Source organism: Eriocheir sinensis, chromosome 14, assembly GCF_024679095.1.
Source record: "Eriocheir sinensis breed Jianghai 21 chromosome 14, ASM2467909v1, whole genome shotgun sequence".
Classification (NCBI taxonomy): Eukaryota; Metazoa; Arthropoda; class Malacostraca; order Decapoda; family Varunidae; genus Eriocheir; species Eriocheir sinensis.
In genome coordinates this window covers 11,014,076-11,022,374 of record NC_066522.1, presented here as the reverse complement: position 1 = coordinate 11,022,374, position 8,299 = coordinate 11,014,076, and the positions used below count along the sequence as shown (strand labels likewise).

The following is an 8,299-nucleotide window of genomic DNA, read 5'->3' as shown; positions in this document are numbered from 1 at the left end:
AATGGGTCAAAGGGTTACAACAAAGGCGATATAAGTAAAGTACTGAGAATTAGCCAGCAGGATAGAACTCGCAGTAATGGGTTTAAATTAGAAAAGTAAAGATTTAGGAGAGATATAGGCAAGCATTGGTTTAGTAATAGGGTGGTGGGGGAATGGAATAGACTCAGCAATCACATAGTTAGTGCAGGGACGATATCTTGTTTTAAGAGTAGACTGGATAGCTACATGGACGAAGACGACAGGTGGCAGTGAGGTGTGGGTGCAGTAAGGTGACAGGGTACTGGTGCGTGCATAGTAACGCCGGTATAACGAGGATCAAGCCTCTACCTGTAACCCCTATAACTACACCTCACCCACCGTGAGTAGTGGGGGGGATTCTGGAGCTGCCCTGTGTAGGCCACCCGGCCTCTTGCAGTTTCCCTATGTTCTTATGTTCTTATGTTACTCCTTTATGTGTGTGTGTGTGTGTGTGTGTGTGTGTGTGTGTGTGTGTGTGTGTGTGTGCGCGCGCAAAACTGCAATATTTGGCAGACGGAATCACGCCCCCTGTATCCAGCTCACGCCCCCCAGTTTGGGAATCACTGCTGTAGAGGCTCTAAAGGCTTTTCGTCTCATCGGTTTCTTTCCCCTACCTCTTAAATTCCGCCGCAATATTTCATCGCTTTCTATCTTCTATCGATACTTTCATCCTGACTCCTCTTCTGAACCTGCTAATTGCATGCCTACTCCAAGCCTACTCCCCACCCCCCTCCCACGGTCCCACTGCACGCGACTCTCTCTACCCTCGTATGCAAGAGTCAACCAGCATATTCATTATTTTATCCCTTCCCCTGGTAAACTCTGAACAGCTTTCCTTCGTTTGTATAATTTCCTCCTGCCTTCGACTATAATTAATTCAAGAGGTGAGTATCAAGACACCTCCCCACTCGAAATTGACCATTCGTTGTTTTTGCTTTTGTTCGGAGCAGCGTCTAGCGGGCTTTTTATGTATATTTGCCCTTGAGCTGCGTCTCACTGTAAAAAAAAATAATAATAAAATAAATGCGGGGTTATGTTCGGAAGTAGGCTGGCCGCACATCGGGCAACGTAAAGTCGTGCCCAGTGTGTATTTATTGTTTTCAGTTCAATGTTTGTGTGTGGCCTAGTCTTTGTGGTGACTGCATGTAAGTAAGCATTCAAAATTGCATCGGTGCTACGTTAGCATGCGGTCTACCCGTCCGTTTCTACTTTAGCATGCGGTCTACCCGGCCGTTTCTACTTTAGCATGCGGTCTACCCGGCCGTTTCTACTTTAGTATGCGGTCTACCCGTCCGTTTCTACTTTAGTATGCGGTCTACCCGGCCGTTTCTACTTTAGCATGCGGTCTACCCGGCCGTTTCTATTTTAGCATGCGGTCTACCCGGCCGTTTCTACTTTAGTATGCGGTCTACCCGGCCGTTTCTACTTTAGTATGCGGTCTACCCGGCCGTTTCTATTTTAGCATGCGGTCTACCCGGCCGTTTCTACTTTAGCATGCGGTCTACCGGCCGTTTCTATTTTAGCATGCGGTCTGGCCGTTTCTACTTTTGCATGCGGTCTACCCGGCCGTTTCTACTTTTGCATGCGGTCTACCCGGCCGTTTCTACTTTTGCATGCGGTCTACCCGGCCGTTTCTACTTTTGCATGCGGTCTACCCGGCCGTTTCTACTTTTGCATGCGGTCTACCCGGCCGTTTCTACTTTAGTATGCGGTCTACCCGGCCGTTTCTACTTTAGCATGCGGTCTACCCGGCCGTTTCTACTTTAGCATGCGGTCTACCCGGCCGTTTCTACTTTAGCATGCGGTCTACCCCGCCGTTTGTACTTTAGCATGGGGTGTACCCGGCCGTTTCAATTTTAGTATGCGGTCTACCCGGCCGTTTCTAATTTAGCATGCGGTCTACCCGGCCGTTTCAATTTTAGCATGCGGTCTACCCGGCCGTTTCTACTTTAGCATGCGGTCTACCCGGCCGTTTCTACTTTAGCATGCGGTCTACCCGGCCGTTTCTACTTTAGCATGCGGTCTACCACCATATTTACAATTCAGCGTGCAGCCTACCTCACTACAGGAACCTTATACTTCAGGATAATGAAAACAAACAACAACAACAACAACAACAACAACAACAACAACAACAACAACAACAACAACAACATCATCAACAACAACAACAACAACAACAACAACAACAACAACAACAACAAACACATCTTCATCATCATCATCGTCAGACAAATTCAAGGTGAAGAAAAAAAAAGTAGGAAAAGTTGCCCACATTCTTGATCCCCCCTTTGCCTACAATCCTCCTCCTCCTCCTCCTTCTCCACCTCTTTCCTTATGCTACCCACGGTATTCCCGACAAGCCCTTTAGTTATCAAAAGTGTGTATCCTACACACACACACACACACACGCACACACACACACACACTCCGATAGCTCATTCAGTCAAAGCTCTGCGCTCCCAGGCTTCACGGCGTGGCAGGGTTTTTCCGCTGACTAGGAGTGATTATTGTCCCCCCTTGAGCAAGGGGTTGGGGTGTGTGAAACACCTGTCCCATATTCTTCGACAACACTCAGCTGTCACCTTCTTCTGTACTAAACATCCTCGGTCTATTCTTAACTCAAAATCTTAACTGGAAAGTTCACGTCTCTTCTCTTACTAAATCAGCTTCCTCGAAGTTGGGCGTTCTGTATCGTCTACGCCGCTTCTTTTCTCCCGCACAGATGATGTCCATATACAAGGACGTTGTCTGCCCTCGTATGGAGTATGCATCACGTGTGGGCTCTACGTCTCATCAACTCCCCTCCCTTACTGTCTGTCTCCTACCTCTTAAATTCCGCCGCAATGTTGCATCACTTTCTATTTATTACCGATATTTTCATGCTGACTTCTCCTCTGAACTTGCTAATTGCATGCCTACCCCAATCCCGCGGCCCCGCTGCATTCGACTTTCCTCTCTTGCTCACTCCTATGCGGTCCAAATCCATTATCCAAGAGTTAACCAGCATCTTCATTCTTTTTATCCCGTTATATATATATATATATATATATATATATATATATATATATATATATATATATATATATATATATATATATATATATATATATATATATATATATATATATATATATATATATATATATATATATATATATATATATATATATATATATATATATATATATATATATATATATATATATATATATTGCTAAGATCCTCTTACTCCCCTATCCCAGGTTCTCGGCCTTAGCTACTTTTAATGAAAAACAACACGGGAACAGGTAGACCACATTAATAATTAACAATACTAGTAAGTCAAGTGTCTTTATACCGTAGCTATGAGAAAATATATGATTTTAAATAAAAGCAAAAAAAAATAGTAAGAAAAATATGTGGACGTACGCCGCACGCGTATTTATTTTGGTAGTTCCACCAGGGCCACCAGATGGTAGGTAGAGTTCAGTGATGGACCCAATTGGCCTTAACCTAGGGAGACAGTTTAACGGAACCATACGGCCCAGCTCTAGAAGCTGGGTATTCTGTCTCGGGAGCGTACAAGTAGCAATGCTTGGCTTCCATGTAGTGACCTAGGCTGCCACAACAGCATGAATGTTGTGTGCCTCTGTCCCCGTCCACTTCTGCTTAAGTAGCTTTGGTTAGGTCCCCCAGATTTTTGTTTGGCTGTGAGTATGAGCTGAACGGATGACTGTATGAATGATGCTGACAAAAAAAGACAAGTAAAAGTAAACAAATCCAGCAAACTGAAAAAAAAATGTTTATCGCCAAATAGCCCAGACAGGGCTGGCCAGTGTGGCCAAAATGAAAAAAAACAAAAACTCCTTCCTCATGCTACCCACGGTAGCCGCGACAAGACCTGCAGAATACCAAATGTGTGTATCCTACACACACACACACACACACACACACACACACACACACACACACATCAAGCTTAATCATGGTGACGAACAGTGAGTGCAGTTCGTTTGTGGTGCCGTGAAGACATTGAGGAGCAGAAATGGCCAGCGGGACGCCGACGCGGCCTTTCCATCCAGCCGACGCCCCAGGTCCCCTCAGGTACACCAGCCCGACCATCATGCTCCTGGGAGAAGTCGGTTCAGGTGCAGTGCAGTGTTAAGGGCCGTCACTCAGATGGGGCAGTGCAGTGCAGTGCAGTGCAGACGATAGACGTTCCCACGTCTACTGCCGCTCGGTCGCCTCTTCCCATCTTGTCTCGCCGGCTGCATGGATTATAATAGCAGGTCATCGCTAAGCCCATAAGCTGAGTGACGACCGATACCCCCTCTACCTGCACCCCCGCCATCAGCTGCGACCTTACCCTTTTCGACCTGGGGTTGACCTGGGGCTTTACACCTTACTCCCACCCGGAAGACGACACCGCCTCTCGCACCAACGCACTGAACTCCACCACCTCCACCACCCCGCCTTCTTCTATTTCATCACAACTTTCCCACAACAGAAACCACGGACCCCATATACCCCTTTCATATTGTACTTTTTCAACAATGTATTTTTAATGTGTATATTTTCAGCTTAACAGCTGCAATCACTTGATAAAACGATTATTATTATTTTTATTATTACTTATACACACACACACATAAACAAACAAACATATACCTCGAAATGCTTGTACTTCTTCTCCAGCATTGGTGTGTTCTGTTTCTCTCGCGTGATGATAACTGGGATGTTTGGATCAATTGAACAATTGCCCCCCAGACCTCTCTGGTGGGGCAATTTTTCAGTTGGGCAGAGTTGGGGGGCAATTCTTCAATTGATGACAGGACTATAGCGGGCGGCCAAAAACCTCAGCAGTTGACCTGACCTCACCTTAACACCTCACCGGTAGACCTGACATCAAGGGATCAAAGCCTCAGCAGTTGACCTGACCTCACCTTAACATCTTTGACTAACCTGACACAGTTTTAGCACCATTGGGTTCATGTATTCAGTCTGTAGTTCGCCATGGCCCGTGACACATTCAAGTCTGTCGTGCTCCCTCTGCTGACTGAGGCTCCTTTGCCTGTGATCAATTGGCTTAAACAACATCGACTTTTAAGTAATGAAGTGAAGTGTGGCAATTGTGACAATGCGATGAACTGGACTAAACATGCCAAGCGTAAGGATGGTTATGCGTGGAGATGTCAAACGAAAGGCTGAGTTAAGTTCAAATATACAACAGCGATAAGGACTGAATAATTTTTTGCCAACTCCAATTTATCACTTCAGACCTGGATCCATGCATTGTACATATGGAGTTAAGGCATTGGCGAAAAACAAGCATCCCGTCAAACAGGTGTTTCAAAGAAAACTATGGTCGACTGCTACAGTTTTTTTCGAGAAGTGTGCAGCAGATACCTTCAGGCCAACCCCATCAAGCTTGGCGGTCCTGGGACAGTGGTAGAAGTGGATGAATCCTGCTTTTCTCATAAGCCCAAGCACCATCGGGGTCGAGGACCACACACCTCTATGTGGGTGTTTGGCATGGTCGACACCAGCACATCACCAGCGGTCGGCTACTTGGAAATCGTGGACGCCAGCAATGCTGCTACCCTTCTCCCTATCATCAACACAGTGGTGTAACCAGGGTCCGTCATTCATTCTGATGAATGAAGGGCATACCACAACATCACATGCACAGGACGGTCAACCATTCTCTGAACTTTGTTGATCCTCAAACTGGGGTTCACACTCAAACAATTGAGTCATATTGGAACAAACACAAGTCCCACCTCAAGACGATGAGGGGCTGCAGGCGAGACTTCCTTCACTCATATCTGCAGGAATTTATGTGGCGCGACCGATTTTTTTCCCAATGCCTTTGAAAATCTGTGTATTCATATTTCCACTCAATACCCTATGTGAAAAATGCAAAAAATTAAGTGCTCCACATATGCTGTGTATAAGATTATGCATAATAAATGGCATAAACCAAATATAATATATAATTTCCGATATTTTTAGTTTGGGGGGCGATTCTTCAGTTGAGCAGAGTTGGTGGGGCGATTCTTCAATTGATCCGGATGTTTTTCTTCACGGGTCTGCAATCTTCGATTGCAACACAGTTTGGTGTTTTTCGGGCGTGTAATAACGTCCGTCGGCGGGCAGCCGCACCCATGCCTTAGTTTTAACAAGCCTCAGGGCCGGAAGCGATGGGTGGCTGAGGTGCACATTACTTTATTATTATTTTTTTTTTTCGTTTTCGCCTGTAGTGCCGGTAGGCTTATATATATATATATATATATATATATATATATATATATATATATATATATATATATATATATATATATATATATATATATATATATATATATATATATATATATATTCGCTGAGTGGTTAGCGTGCGGGCCCCACATTCACCGCGCCATGGACGACGTTGGTACGAATCAGCCCGCTACCACCTGGAATTTTTCAGTCACCGCCGAGTGGCCTATGACTGTAAGTGCCGTTAGTGAGTGTTCTAAGCGCTAATTGGTTAACGAATAGAGAAAGGCAATATCCGTCACGGTTATTTATTTGAACAAACATTCAAAAGTCATTAAGACAAACGCAACACATAGAAATGGTGTTTGTGTGTGTATGCGTTTGTGAAGATGTAGTGTAGTGTGAATGACATATAAATGTTGGTGTGTGTAGTAAAGAACTGTAGCAAGACGAGGACAGACAGTGGGAGATAAACAAGTAACAAAAGATAAACAATTGAAGATGCCAAAGAAACACGGAGCACAGGACAAAAGAGCACAACAATATAAACATCACGAGAATACATTAATAGCAAAGTTTGTCCTGCTGCACCATTTTCATTGAGTCACCGGGGAGAGCATACGATGATTTGTATGGGTGACTAGCTGCTACATGACTACCCACATGTTGTCCTGAAGACCACCATCAACTTGGACTCTAGAAGAAACCGTCCAAGTGAATAAAAAATGAGTTCCGGGGGGCAGCATGAGCCAAGCATAAATGGCGCCACTATAAAATTTGCCTGCGCCATGACGGGCTTGGGACGACCACCAGGCCCTTGAAGAAAGCCTACCGGCACTACAGGCGAAGACGTAAAAAAAAAAAATAATAATAAAATAATAAAATAATGTACGCCCCAGCCACCCATCGCTTCCGGCCCTGAGGCTTGTTAAAACTAAGGCATGGATGCGGCTGCCCGCCGATGGACGTTATTACACGCCCGAAAACACCAAACTGTGTTGCAATCGAAGATTGCAGACCCGTGAAGAAAAACATCCCAGTTATCATCACGCGAGTGAGATAGATCAAACCAATGCTGGAGAAGAAGTACAAGCATTTCGAGGTGCCGCGTGTGTGGTATAGTCTGCCTTCTTTACTCCTCTCCAACATGACTGTCATGATTTCATTATTCAAGGAAAAGACCGTGGAAAAATACCGCGGGAGTCCCCGCCATTTTGATTGAGAGAGCGGGAAGTAGTCACAGATCAGGCGGGAAACAGGACCCTATTCAAATCATTTCGTTATTACTGCCAAAGCTGAGCTATGTGTAGGATGCATGACCCACTGATACCTAGTGCATGTGTTAGGTTATTAATAAATAACAATCCATAGCCGTAGGGCGTTTAGTGTAAGTGTTACACAGAAAACAAGATGTCAGTATGGCGAGAGCTGGCATCTTGACCGCGGCCGGGGTGCGGAGCATTGTGGGTCCCGCCGCCATCTTCCAGCATCTCCCGCCCAGACCTCACCGCGAGCAGACGTCACTCACCAGCCTCCCGTACCACGTGTCCATCGTGGTGGTTTACCTGCCTTTGTAGTATCCACAAGTCCAGCGTGACTGTGTACTGCTAGGCGAGGGTAGACGTGGGAGGTAAGGAGGGCACGGCGTGTTGCAGAGAGGACTGAAGAAGTACTCCAGGGCTCCAGACCACGAGGCAGATAAGGTGTGGCTTGGCTTCTCCCACCTACAGTTAAGTACTCTATTGCCTAGGATGTTTTAAGATTTAAGAAGCTAGGTTGCTGTGTGCTTTGGTATTAATTAATTATTCTTAATTTCCAGCGAGTTTCTTTGTTGCTTAAATAAACTTAAGAGCTGGTTCATCTGGTCTTTGCTTGTCCTATGAGAGATGTGACTGGTCAAAATTAAATATAATAAGTGACTAGGAGGGGCTGTGAGTCTGAAAAACTCAATTTTCAGATATTTAATTTTATATTTTTATTGCTGAGAATTTACGGGATTTTCGGAAGTCCAGACCTTTCAAGAACTCCACAATGACCTCAC

General features: G+C 45.1%; 1 long non-coding RNA gene across 1 annotated transcript; it reads right to left on the bottom strand.

Annotated features, from left to right (window-relative positions):
* Window positions 1-4,608: 4,608 nt before the first annotated feature.
* Window positions 4,609-6,239, bottom strand: LOC126998440 (uncharacterized). Its single transcript, XR_007752874.1, has 2 exons — window positions 4,944-6,239; window positions 4,609-4,878 (listed from the first exon to the last, which is right to left on the bottom strand). It is a non-coding gene; the product is annotated as an uncharacterized LOC126998440 (long non-coding RNA).
* Window positions 6,240-8,299: the final 2,060 nt, after the last annotated feature.